The 14220-nt window shown below is 48.4% G+C and overlaps 1 non-coding gene across 1 annotated transcript; it reads left to right on the top strand.

The window, feature by feature from the left end:
• The first annotated feature begins 8564 nt into the window (after positions 1-8564).
• On the top strand, positions 8565-8641 carry LOC113835764. Its single transcript, XR_003485458.1, has one exon. It is a non-coding gene; the product is annotated as a small nucleolar RNA SNORD112 (small nucleolar RNA).
• Positions 8642-14220: the final 5579 nt, after the last annotated feature.

The following is a 14220-nucleotide window of genomic DNA, read 5'->3' as shown; positions in this document are numbered from 1 at the left end:
CATTTCTCTGCAGACTGAGCCTCTCCAACACACAAAGTTCATGATGTCATTCTCCTAAAATCTCATCATGGCAGGAGTCCAAATTGCTCAGCATGGCATGACAGTGAACTCCTCGAATTCCTCAAAACCGTGTCTAACCCTGACATGCTCTGTGACTGTCATCTCGCTTCTCAGCCCATGCTGTAGGTGACCCAGCTTCTTAGCACAGAAACCTTACTGCGTGCCCTCGTGTCGAGGGGCAGTGGACATTCACGCATGCATTGAACAGCTCCTCAAATCCACACAGCTCAGCAGACATCATGTTTTAAATCATCAAATTCCTTTGGAGACAAAACGCTTGACCACTTCACTCCTTAAAACCCTTCCTTGGCCAAACTCCAAGCAGCCCCACACAAAAGGATTAAAAATGGTACCTCACCCCTCACTCAGGATACATCAGCGCCTTCCTTGTGTACATGGGCCACATCTGTAATCATGTTCTAATATCCACTCTCCTCTCTCCCGAGTTCACAAACCATCAGGAGTCACTCCCAGATTTATAACGTTGCAATGTTTCTTTGTAGCATAAAACCCCAAATTCTTAACAGGCAGGGCAGTATCTTATCTTGTCACTTACCTCTGGGCTGGTCTATTAAAAAAAAAAAAAAAAAAAAAAAGCAACCAACAAATCTTCCCCTATCACACTTTTAAGCCCTCCATTGGCTTAAATCCAAACTTACTGGGGTGATATTATAATCTGATATGTCATCCCTTAGAATGAAATTCACACATCTTAGCACAGTTCGTTAAATTTGAGCTCGTAACTCCACCTTAAAAACCCCACAATGTCTCTTAATTGTGCGCGACATAAAAAGTCCAGATTCTTGGCATACAGTGAGAATTTGATTTCATAACCATGCTATGCTGTATCTATCAGGCACAAAAAAACTCACCATGTCACTCCGTTAGAACTGGATAAATCAAATTTTTAAGCATGTGCAAAAATCTCATCACGTCAGAGCCTCTAAATAAATTCCAAATTTCTCTGCACAGTCCCCACCTCGGCCATCTAACTCCTCTAATTAGAACCTTTCCTCAGTGTCAGCATTAATCATATCTCCTTGGCATGCCCTGAGAGTCAAACTTTGGCATTCCCTCAACATATAAAGTCAGGATTTGGGCACGATCCTTAAATGTGTGCCTGTTAACTTTCCCATTTACGATATCTCAGTGTTTCTTGTTGCTTGTTATAATAAAGTCCAAAGCTGTTAGCCATAAAATATGTTTTATCATGCTTTCTACAGGGTTATCTCCCACAAGCAAACAAACTCACCATTAAATGTTTTTTTAAAGTCTTTTGGCGGAAGCCCAAAGCCCTTAGTGTGATAGAAATTTTGATGCCGCCACCCCTGAAAATAAAGTCCAGATTTCTACTGCAGAGACCCAAATCAATCCATAAAACCCCTGCTTCAGGTCTCCCCACCCATTTCTAACAATGTTGAAAAGCCCAACTTTCTTTGAGTGACACTGTCATTTAATCATGGGATTCTCAGCTTCCAACCTTTTAAATTTCATGTCCACAACATAAAATCCAAGTGCCCCGTTTCTGAATGGAGCCTGGAGCAAGTATATCTTGTGTTGAAAACATTTGGATCGTTCCATGTGCTTGGGAATCTAGAGCTTAAATTGTTTTGCATAAAATTAAATATGTTAGCTGTCTATAGCTTCCTCCCTTGTTTGTCCTTCTCTTGAGAGACAGAGTCTCATGTCCCCCACCCTAAACCCATCTTGACTTGGCGATGCCTAGAGCTTTGTATTTTTAAAAATCTTCACTTCACCATTATTTCACTCAGCAGTCTGTTCTCATTCTTTTCTGCCTTAGGCAGCCTGCTTGGACCCCAAAGAACTGGAGAGGGGTGCCACTGTGCAGTCCACAGAAGCAGGAAGTGAACCCTGCGCCCTGGACTTTAAGGTCCTTCTGGAGGTGAGTGAGATGAGAGGCCCGCCACACCAGGTGGCCCAGCTCAGGGTCCTGCCTCTCTGGGTGGACTTGGGCATGTCCAATGCTATCCTTGTTCCCTCTGATGTCTTTTGACAATCATCTAGGCTTCCCCTGGCTCTTGCTCTCCACCAACCCACCCTGCACGCCTCTAAGCTGTGTGCAAGGAACATTTTCTGTCCCTCAGATCCATTTCAATGTCTGTTCTCAAACCTCACCTATTTTCTTTTAATTTGAAAATTTCTGACAAAATCTGGATCTAGCTCCTAGGGTTGGAGTTGCCTTTTGGGTCTTGTTTGGGACCCTGTATCCCACAACACTCAAAACAAACACCCCAGTCTCACCACTCTTTGTGTCCCAAGACTCCGTCAGGTCAGCTCCTTGCTTGCCTCTGAGCAAGTGGCCCATGGTGTCAGGGCTGCCACGGAGCACCTATGAAGGGTTCAGTGGGGGGGGAGGCGAGGGGGGGCAAATCCCTCAGCGAATACCTTTCCCTGTACAGTAAAGGAAATCTGATTTTAAAAATAGAGCTTGGAAGAGGAGATGAGAAGATATTTAGGAGCCAAGTTGAGTGTTGGGCATAGGCCGGGGGGCAGGGGTGGAGGAATTAGGGGAAAGGTGAGGACAGACGAGGGAGGGAGGGAGCTCCCCCCTGGAGCCTAGGAGGAGGATGAAGTCAAGCAGGGGAGATGACCTGCCCTATCATAGCCGGGGTCTACACTGCAGGAAGACCCTCAAGTGAAGCCTCTGTGACTTTGGACTTGTATGAGACACCCAGAGGCACTTAAGTGTAAGAAACACAACCAACCTGGTGTTAAAGGATAAGTGGCCTCCAAATAAGTACCTTTCCGTCATTCCTCTACTGCCCTGGCCTTCTGGTGCCATGGATGGGAATGCAGCTCCCGGATAGGGGTGGACATGCAAGGACAACCAGGGACACAAATTATGTTATTCATTTATTTTGTTAGACAAATGTCACGGTCAAGATGTGTCCTTGGCAGGCGGAGCCTTAGGATCCTTGTTAGTTTCCCTGGTGGAAAAGAGTATATGGGTCCCTCTTCTTATTCAGCTTGCTGGGGGCGAGCAGACTTCCCAAAGCCCCATAAGGAGCTTAGGTCAGATGCCACGGTCTCAGTGCCCTTAGAATCCACAGCAAGCAGGCTGGGCCTAACTCCTATCTAGGTCTCTGCTACTGACTCCACCCAGACTTGGACATCTGAGTTGGGAGACCCTTCACCTCTCTGTTCAGGAAAACAAGCAAACTCCCCCCACCCTCTGTGGTCTGGATAGCAATCCTTGCTCATCAGGCCTTCATCTCCATGATGGGGCAACTCAGTTACTTTGAAGAGAGAATCCCATCACTCACGAAGAATGTGAATTAGAGAACATGGAGAACTCTTTTCAATCTTGGGTTTCCTACCAGGGTGGTTAGCCTCTAGCAGAGGACCCTCAGCCTTTTGCTTGCTTAACCATCCGCAGGCAGAGCAGTGCCCTTGACCCAGCAGTAGTGTGTCCTGGCCCATGCCTGTTTAACTGGCAGCTTGGGGGGCAGCTGGGTCACTCTCCCAGAATAACTGTGGAGGGGAGAGTGTGCCACTCTGGGAGGGGCTGTGGAGTTATGCATTACAAACCCTTCCTCTTTGGGCTGCCCCAATAGCAGCCAATCAGCTGCTCCTCTGCCTAAACTTTCCTTTCAAGGCGCTTGGGCAGAGATGAAGCCTGGATAGGGCTGGAGCCTGCGCGTCTCCTAGCCCTGTTATGCCCTGACTTTCCATATGACCTTCTTTCCCTGGCCCTCAGTTTCCCCTTGGCTTTCTTACTTTTGGGGTTTCTAAGTGGTACTTGTGTGACTGCCCAGGTTGTGGAGGCAAAGGTTGCACCTGAATGAGAAGGCGGAGATCAGGGACCCCTACCCTCCCCCAGCTCTAAAAGCTGTGCCTAGCAGTTAGGGCCCTAGTTCTGTTTAAATTGAACTTCCCCAATCTATGCAAGGGTTTAAGGCACAGATTGGCTTCTTCTGGCACATGCCTTGCCTTACAGCTCCTGCCTGGCTGTGGCAAGATCCGTCACCATGCCTGGTGCTACGATGGCTACACGGAATGCACCTTGATGGCCGCAGGTGCAGGAGTGGGGGTGTGTTGAATCTTGGATGTGGTGACTTCAAGCAAGTAGCCCTCATCCTAAGGATTATGAGAGGTAGGGCTAGGGCCAAGGAGAGAGGAAAGCCAGCCCTGCCATCCTCTTTGCCCATTGAGAAAGGGAAGGAGGTGTTCCCTTTGTAAATTGTGAAAAATTGTGGGTGAGTCTAGGCCTGTTCTTGTTACTAGGGCTTATCTGATTATTGCTTTTAGAAAATCTACTCTAATTGCAGGGGTCAAGATTTAGACAGCATTGCACATACAGTGTCAACTTTAATTTTCCCATTAGTCCCATGATAGGAACAAGTCCTGCATTGAAAAGTATACCCTAGAGTCAAAAGTTAGACCCACTGTCCAGGACCCTTGATTGTCAGTGCCAAGAATACAGACCCAGTCCAGTGACAACATCCTTACCCATTGCAAAGAGTAGTTGATAACTATTCTCGTAGGGACAGGGTGTGGCCATGCAGAAGACTAAGGGTGTTCCAGTCACACCTATAGCCCCTATGCTTCAGACAGCGCTAACTACAATTTTTCAGTGGGTTTTGTGTCCCTTTGCAGATTGAAACTGACTTTTAGAAGGCTGGGTGCTGACATCCAGCACCCGGAAAGCCGAGTCAGAGACAGGGGCAGGGATCTGAGCCAGGTTTCTCCCCCTCCCCTGGTAGACAGCACAGACAGAAACAGGTGCCCAAAGAGGGATCAGGCAGTTGCCATTTGGGGACCCGGAGGGCCTCCTGGCCAAAGGCTGCCTTCATTCCATGCTGCTGATGTGATCTGTCTTGTGGTCTGACAGGCAGCCAGACACAGAAGTGGGGGCCTCCATCTCCCCAAAAGGCTTGTGCTGTCCTTCTCAACTCATTTTGTCTTATTTGGTGTCAGCAGAGGGACAGGATGGGATAAGACAGCTGGCCAAGACTTCACTAATAATAGCTGCTCAAATATTTGAACAGAGGTATTGAGTACCCCAGAACATATCCAAATTAACCCTTTAACCTTCAGTCCTGAGCAGGGCCACACCCTATCCATTGACCAGATGCCCCCCCCCCCGGCAGAGGACAGCACGGGACCCCTGCCCCTGCTTACCTTGGGCGTAAGCGTCCAAGTGGATCTCCTATTGTCCTACTGGACTCGAACCTTGCTTTCTTTCACGAAGCTGTTGGATGAATACATTTTCTTAGTTATGGAGGTAGCATCCAGTGGTAAAGGCCCCTCACCTCATCCCCAGAACAGGATTCCTGCTTTGAGACACCTCTCCTGCCCTCCTGTGTATTTCCCATGTGCAAAGCATATCTGGTGGGTGTTCACACACTTGGATTCTTTTGCTTCTTAGGTTAGTCTATGTAGGCATCACTTTTTACATTTCCCACTTTAGAAAAGAAGAGCGCGATGAGGCTTAACTGCTTGTTAGTTTTTGTGGGCCTGGTGGTCCTATTGAAAGCCAAGCCCAGGTTATGACTCACCTTTCCCATGCCTGGGTTGGTACTGGTGTGTTCAGCTTTTGCCTTGAACTGTGCCCCTGAGCACTTGGCTAGCCATCACCTCGTGGAGGACCCCTATTTAGTTCTCCAGCAAATAGAGATTTGCTCTGAGTTTGGAACCCAGTTTCCTTTTCCAGTGACCTTCCTGCTGAGGTCTACTGTTGGAATATTCCCAGGATGGTCCCCCCTTATGCTGAATCCACTCCACAGTGACCTCTTTGATCAGACTGGTAGTCATAAATTGTTGCCTTAGTCTCATCTGCTTCAGGCACACAATAGGTCTACTGGTGGCAATGAGGCTTGGGTCAAAGGCCCAGGAAAGCAGGGAACTCATGACTCTCATATTTAGTGATTTCTCTTTTCCTCCATCTCCTAGGTAGCTTAGAGACGAGATGGCTCCTTTCTCCCAGGAAATGGGGAGACGCCCAGCCAGGATCAGAAAAAAAGGTCTGTGAAATGATCTCTCTTCCTTCTAACATGTTAATTTAGAGAACTTGCAAATTTGTCCATTTTTCAGAATGGAACTAACAGAAGCCCTTCATTTTGCAGCTGGGGCTCACTGCCCCTTAGGGGGCAGGGAGCCAGTGATTCCTGAGGGAGCCAGCAGCCGAGACCCGTGCCCTGCCAGGCATGTATGCACGTCTCTTTAATATTTTCTGTCTTTTGGGGGAAGGGGCTTCCTGGAGGAGTGGAGGTTACACAGCCATAACCAGCTGCTATCCCTGTCTCTATGTGTGAACAAGGGTGGCTTTAATACCTGTCACCTGGTGTGACGAGGGCCACTATGGCACCCTTGATAGGGGCTAGAGGCTTGCATAGGGTCAGGGAGGACATTTCCCCTTTGAGGAGGTGGGTGGTCTTGGAACCCTGGCTGTAGCTGGTTCCCACTTCTGTAAGATCAGGGCAGCAAAGTCCCCGTCTTGACAGATGAAATAGACAGGTGGGCAGTCCTTCCCACACGCAAAGGTAACTTTTCTTAGGAGGGCTTCCTTCTCTGGATCAATTTGAAAGCCCCTTTCATCATTTTGGAATTAAGATGTAAACCTAGGAAAGGGTCAAACAGGAAGGCAGTGTTGAGCTCCCCTGGGTTGTTTTCTGGAGGCAACATCGCCTCTTGCTGGTGTTTTCCTGCATTTACACAGGCTTCTTCAGGCTATCTGTTTCCACAGGGAAGCAACCCCCGGCTGCAGGCTAAGTGTAGGGAGTTTATTCTTAATAATGCTTTTTTGTTTGTTTCTTATTTGTCATAAAAATATTTTGCATTTGTGAGATGCAAAATGAAACAGGCAAATTTCCTTGCCTGTTAATCTAAGGTACTCACAGGTACTGAGCCCACCTCACAAATCCTATGGGCAAAACAGCAAGACCTCTAGTGTGACAGGGTTGATTAGGGGCTGGCCATGAAGGCAGAAGACTATTTAACTCGCCTCAAATTGTTTTTTTCTCCGTTCTGCCTAAAATCACGGTGGGAAACTGGTCTTCATTTCCTCAGATGAAAAGGTGGCTTTGCAAGGACAAAGGTGGATAAGGTTTCAGAGTGCTGGGTTTAGAGAGGGTTAATCTTTTCTGTTTTGGGGGGTCTCTGAGCCTCCAGCGTTTCTCTGAAGATGTGGGTGTAATTACATTATCTTTGTCACACACTTAGCACTGTGTTCTGAGAATCTGACAGCCCGTGACAGCTGCAGGGGCCTCACTAGCTGGCTGGGGCTGAAGCTTAATCTGCAAGCAAGACTCCGGTTACCTTGGAAAGGAAAGAAGGGGTCTCCCGAGGAGTTCAGGGTACCATGGGCTACCTGAACAGGTTAGCTACACTAACTCGGGACCACCTGGGTTAGACTCTGAAGGTACTTGGCAAGCGAGTACTGCTCGAGAGTCAAACTGTCAGCGCCCGCAGCAAGTCCCCAGCTCTTTGCCAGCAAGCAGTCTCCACTGTTGACACACTCCGACTGCTGTGTCTGCGTTTCTCCAGAGGCCCGTGTCCCCTTTGCCAACATCTATCTCAAGTCACATTCCCCTGGAGTTCTCATTCCATACAGCTAATCCCCTAGAACACGGGCCAGCGCATTAGCTTTCTTGGCCTCCTAAGGACCAAAAAGGAAAATGCTACCCCCTGTGGGTACATTGCAGTCACTGAGGGTGGGAGAATGATTATGCTGGTGAAATCATAGCCTCAGGCTCACACCTGCTGGCTACATGTCACTGACAGGCTGCACGGGGCTAAAGTTTCAGTGTTGGAGCGCATAAAATAAAAATTAAAGAAAAAATAAAACAAAAAGGAAGGGAAAAAGATAAGAGTCCCTGCGTGCAGAACTTGCTTTGGGCACCTGTAACTGACTTGTAATCTGTCAGTTAAAATGCTCCTTGCATTTGTTTTCTGTTTGTAAAAGCCAAAAAAAAAACCAAAAAACAAAAAACAAAAAAAACCCTACAGAAAAGCTATTACACAAAATATTTATTGTAATTACACAGGAAATGCACTGCTAATTAATATAGTGGCAGCAAAAATCAAAGAGCACAAAGCACTTAACCCCTCCCTTAACCCCCTCCTTCAGTTAGGGGCCATAGTCCTCTTAGGTGCCTGCACTGTTTTTTTTTTTTTTTGTATATTTGCATATATCTGTAAAGACACCCGCAGAGAGTTCCTTGTGTACAGGGGCTATTTTAGAGCTCTCGTTTTTTCCTTTTGCATTTTGTATCAGCTTGTTTTTCTTCCCTCCAGAATGTGCTTGGCAATACCAAACATCCATAGCCTTATGACACCCAGTACCTTAGATTCCCGAACAAACGGCGCACACACACCGGAGCTGATTTAACCGTCTCATTGCCACCCTGAAATCTGGGGTCCTTTATCTTGGCAGGTGTAAGTAATTCCCAAGTGCTATAGGTTTGGGCAGTCAGCTCACGAGTATTTATGACATGAACACAAATGAAAATACATACATTAGCAGCATAAAAGGCAATATGCCTTGGACCCAAGATAGGAAAGTGTCCATGAACAAAGGGTCGTGATTAATCTGCTTCTTTGTAAAATGCAGAGGTCCATTAAAAGACAATTGGCCTGGTTGTTTTCCTCCTTTTAAGAGCTGTTTAATATTCTGGCATATGTATGCAATGCCATGGCTTACAACATATTCTATTATTGAAAATCCAGCTGCAATGCTCTCCTCCAGAGAATGTGTGCAGACAGAACCCTGGCCAAAATCCTGCTCATCAGGGGAGGTCATGGGTTCCCAGTTGCCCATTATATTATTTAAAAAAAATAAAACCATGAATGCATAAATAAAGGTGTTATCTAAACGGATCAGTGAGAAGGGCATGCCACACACCCACATTTTAATTAATGTGATCCAGCTCAGCCCATGGCTGATTAAACAGAGCTAAGCTGTTTTCATTTTATGCCACTGCTGGTAGCTAAGCTTGTGAACACATCCCTAACTGTGTTTACCCCAAGTCCTTATGGGGGGGGGGGGCAGCTGAGTAAATGGTTTACACAGATTTATTTTCATTGAGCTATGTCTCTAAAATACCATTTTGACCTTGTTACAATCTTGCCTTCCAGTCCAGTCCTCTAGCTGACTTGCCACAGTATCCAGGATGTTGGCCAAGGGGAAAGGGACAAGGAAAAGAGGAAAAAGCTGATACAGAGGTCCTCATGCTCTCCCAGCCTATGTCCCTGCTGGACATAATGTGCTTAGCGTGATGAACAGCCCTAATGTACCCCCACTCCCTAAAGTGAACCCCTAGTTAGATGTATACCTCACCTATATCCAAAATTCCTCAGACCAAGGTGGCTGGAAGTGTCATGCCTTGCCCATAGGATTTTCTAGACTACATTTTTTTCCCTGTAATTAACTGAAGGGATCAGATGCTAATCACCCTTCTTTTGTTCCTTCCAGCAAACCCTGCTGTGTTTCCTGAGTCTGACCTCTGAGATCTCTCTGGGCAGAGGGCTGTGTCGCATGCTGTGGGGGCTGGTGAGTCTGTGTATCGCCGCAGCAACACCGCAAGTGTACAGTTACACATATGTACACACGCCCGCGTGCGTGTGCGCACACACACATCCCATACTCTTGGGCTGAGAAACCCCATGATGAATTTCAGAGCATGACCGCAGCCTGGTAGTGCGGCTGAGAGCATACAAGGCTGAGAGTGGACATGTCTCTTTGAGTTAACTTTGCCTCTAGGGACAAAGGACTTGGTCCATGTGTGTGTAGGGTGACGTGGGGTTGGCGCTCTTTGTTTCCTGGCATGGGAGTAGGCTCAGGAAGTGCAAGTAGCCATCCTTAGCCCTCTCGTCCAGCTACAAAACAGACTCAAGCTGTGTGTCCTTAGCTAGTCCAAAAGCATCTCTGTGCTTCGGTTCCTTCCTTTCTTTTTAAAAACTCCAAACCAACAAATCTCTCTCACACAGGCCCATTGAGATGTCAGTGAGAAGTTAATTTAAATAAATCATAAGTCGCAGCAACACAAGCATGGTACCCAGTTAAATCCCCAGCTTTCCCAGCCCGGACCAGCCAGGTGCCCGCTCTGCCGCGCTCCCTCCCCCTGCCCCTGCCCCTCCTGCCCTCTTTAAGGCAGCCTCGCCTTTTCAGGGAACAAGATTGACACAAGCAAACAAAAAAGCCCCCGGGAAGCGCATGGCCCAAGCTCCTGTGCCCTTGCAGCCCCTGCCCCCATGGGACCCCGAGCGAGCCAGCGAGCCAGCGAGCTTGCCTGCGCGCGCGGCTCTCATTAGACACCTGGGGCCGCCCCAGCTGCCCCGTGCGTGCAGCGCGTTAATGGGGCTCCTGTAGCTGGGGGGATCGTGTGTCTCATTTTCATTTAAATGCAAGGAGTCAGATGGCCCACACTGGGGGGCTTCTGGGCCACTGCCCCGGGCCAGGACAACTCTGGAGGAAGCCTAGCGTCCCGGTGTCACCACGAAGCCCAGCGCCTCTCTGAGCCTGAGTGCTCAGCGGCTTCGGCGGCCGCGGCGGCGACAGCCAACAGCGGCTGCCGCGGCTTTTGGGCGCCGCCGCCGCTGCCGCCGCCGCTGCCGCCGCCGCCGCTGCTGCCGCGCCGCCGCCGCCGCCGCCGCAGCCAGGGGAGCGCGACTTGCCTGTGGCCGCTTCCACCGCGGGGCCCGCTCGGCCGCCACCGCGCGCACCCAGCGCGCCCGGCGCTCGCCCGGTCTTCAGCGCCTGCCGCGCCGCGCGCGCCCCGCTTCCCACCGGCGCCCATTTCCCAGCCTGAGCTTCATTCTTCCCGCGCCCTGAGCTGTCAGAGCGGATGCGGGGCGGGCGGGGCGGCGGGGCCGGCGGGGCGTCCCCTCCCCACCCGGCAGGGGCCAACGCCTGGTGCCCTCTGACCCCAGCTTCTGGGTTGGGCTTCGGGGACTTAGTTCACAGGGAATCACTGGTGAGGCCATCAGGGTCTGCAGGAGCCTCAAACCACACAGGCTTACTCACTCACTCACGAACCCGTGTGTGCTTGTGTGTCTGTGTGTGTGTGTGCGCGTGTGTGTGTGTGTGTGTGTGAGTGTGCCCGTGTGTGTGAGTGCGTGTGAGTGTGAGTGCGTGTGTGTGTGAGTGTGCCCGTGTGTGTGTGTGTGTGTGTGTGTGTGAGTGCGTGTGTGATATGTGCGTGCATGCACGCATGTGTGTGATATGTGTGTGTGTGTGTGTGTGATGTGTGTGCGCCTGTGTGAGTGTGTGTGAGTGCGTGTGTGTGATATGTGCGTCCATGCATGCGTGTGTGATATGTGCATGCGTGTGTGCGTGTGTGATATGTGCGTGTGTGATATGTGCTTGTGTGTGATATCTGCGTCCATGCATGCGTGTGTGATATGTGCATGCGTGTGTGTGTGTGATATGTGCGTGTGTGATGTGTCTCTCTGTGTGTGTGATGTGTGCGTGTGTGTCTGTGTATCTCTGTGTGTGTGAGTGTGTGATATGTGCGTGTGATATGTGCATGTGTGATGTGTCTGTGTGTGTGTGATATGTGAGTGTGCTGAGTGTGTGATGTGTCTGTGTGTGCGCGTGTGTGTGTGATGTGAGTGTGTGCTGTGTGTGATACGTGCGTGTGTGTGATGTGTCTGTGTGTGATATGTGCATGTGCGTGTGTGATATGTGCGTGTGTGATGTGTCTGTGTGTGCTGTGTGAATGTGAGTGTATGTGTGTATGATATGTGCATGTGAGCGTGTGATGTGCCTGTGTGTGTGATATGTCTCTGTGTGTGTGGTGTGTGTGTAATGTGTCTGTGTGTGGTGTGTGTGAGATATGTGTGTGTGCTGTGTGTGTGTGTGGTGTGTGTGAGATATGTGTGTGATGTGTCCGTGTGCGTGATGTGTGTATGTGTGTCTGTGTGTGATGTGTCTGTGTGTGTCTGTGTGTGTTGTGTGATGTGTGTGTGATGTGTGTATGTGTGTGTGTCTGTGTGTGATGTGTGTGTCTCTGTTGTGTGTGTCTGTGTGCATGTGTAATTGATGTGTGTGTTTGAGATGTGTGTGCCTGTGTCTGTGTGTATTGTGTGTGTAATGTGTGTTTTTGTGTGTCTGAGTGTGTGAATCTATGTGTTGTATGTCTGTATGTGTGATTGATGTGTGTGTCTCTGTGTGTGATGTGTATATGTGTGTGTTGTGTGTCTGTGTGTGTTTGTCTGTGATGTGTGTGATTTGTGTGATATGTGTGTGCATGTTTCTGTTTGTGTCTCTGTGTGTGTCTGTGTATGATGTGTATGTGTGTGATGTGTTTCTGTGTGTGTGATATGTCTGTGTGTGTTGTGTATGTGTGTGATATGTCTGCATGTGTGTTTCTGTGTGTCTGTGTCCGTGTGCATGCGTGATTGATGTGTGTCTCTGTGTATGATGTGTGTATGTGTGTGTTATGTGTGTGCGTGTGTCTGTGTGTGTGTTATATGTGTGATATGTGTGCGCGTGTGTGTCTGAGTGTGTTTCTATGTGTTGTGCATCTGTGTGTGTGATTGTGTGTCTGTGTGTGTGGTGTGTGTCTGTGTGTTTGTGCTGTGTGTCTGTGTGATGTGTCTGTGTGTGATGTGTGTGTGTGTGGTATGTTTGTGCGTGTTTCTGTGTGTGTGTGTGTATGTGTGTGTGTGTCACTGTGTTGTGTGTCATGTGCATGTGTGATTGATGTGTGTGTCTCTCTGTGCTATGTGTGTGATATGTGTGTGTGTTATGTGTGTAATGTGTGTGTGCGTGTGTGATGTGTGCATCTGTGCGATGTGTGTGTATGTGTGGTGTGTGTCTGTGTGTGTTTGTGATGTGTGTGTGTTTCTGTGTGTCTGTGTGTGTGTGGCTTTGGGTATGTGTGTGATATGTGGGTGCTCACCTTCCTCAACCAGATCCCACAGGGAACTCTCCCCACATAACACTGCAAAGGCCGTGATCCATGTGAATGTCACGTCACCAATGTCCAGCGTCCACACAGACCCTTTAACAGACAAACACAGCAGAACAACAGCACCGAGACCCCGGCCCAGGCTCCCGGAGTGCGAACCCCACCCGCACCCGCCACCCTCACCCAGAAGGGACCGCACAGCCCGCATGCCCCCCCCACCCCCCCTACCCCCGCGCTCTCTCATCTGCAACACGGTGCTGCCCCCACTTGGTGGCTCAGAGCAGCCAAGTGACTTGAGGGTCTCAGATCTGATTTTTGGGAGCTGGACACTCAAGCAACAGAAACAAGGGTGACTTTGCTCAAACAATTTTGATATTTTTAAATTCTTTTTCCTTGCTTTCTTTAAAATATTTCTTTAAAATATTCACATCTAGAGATGTGAACTGCTCAACTTAAAAAAAAATTTTAATTTTTATTAGTTATACAGTGTTGTATCTGCATATTTGCCTGCACACCAGAAGAGGGCACCCGATTTTATGATAGATGGTTGTGAGCCACCATGTGGTTGCTGGGAATTGAACTCAGGCCCCCTGGAAAAGCAGTCAGTGCTCTTAACCTCTGAGCTATCTCTCCAGCCCGGAGCTGCTCAACTTTTTTGGTTTTTTTGTTTTTTTTTTTTTTGGTTTTTTTTTTTTTTGTTTTGCTTTTGCTTTTTTGTTTTGGTTTTTTGTTTTTTTTTTTTTGGATTTTTTTGGTTTTTTTGTTTTTTTTTTGTTTTTTTTTGTTTTTTGGGGGGGTTATGGTGTTTTTGTTTTTCTTTTTTTGTTTCTTTGGTTTTTTTTTGTTTTTTTGTTTTCTTTTTTTTTTTGGTTTTTTTTTTTTTTTTTTTTTTTTTTTTTTTTTTTGTTTTGTTTTGTTTTCGAGACAGGGTTTCTCTGTGGCTTTGAAGGCTATCCTGGAACTAGCTCTTGTAGACCAGGCTGGTCTCAAACTCACAGAGCTCCACCTGCCTCTGCCTCCCGAGTGCTGGGATTAAAGGTGTGTACCACCAACGCCCGGCAAGCTGCTCAACTTTAATCAAGTCATAACACAAACTCCAGCCAGCATCTCAGCTGCCCCATGAATGTACACACTCACACAGAAGCTGAACCTTGAATGGACACACTGACATGTAACGTGCTTACACTAGGAACATTTTCGGGTCAATTCCTATAGAAACTGCAGCGCACTGGTGTGTCTGGCTGAGAGTTCCCTCTGCTAAAAGCCCCAACCACCCACAGCCCCTGGT

The sequence above is a fragment of the Cricetulus griseus genome, chromosome 5 (assembly GCF_003668045.3).
Source record: "Cricetulus griseus strain 17A/GY chromosome 5, alternate assembly CriGri-PICRH-1.0, whole genome shotgun sequence".
In the NCBI taxonomy this organism is placed as follows: domain Eukaryota; kingdom Metazoa; phylum Chordata; class Mammalia; order Rodentia; family Cricetidae; genus Cricetulus; species Cricetulus griseus.
The sequence above is the reverse complement of the archived record's forward strand: the minus strand, read 5'-3'. Positions and strand labels throughout refer to the sequence as shown.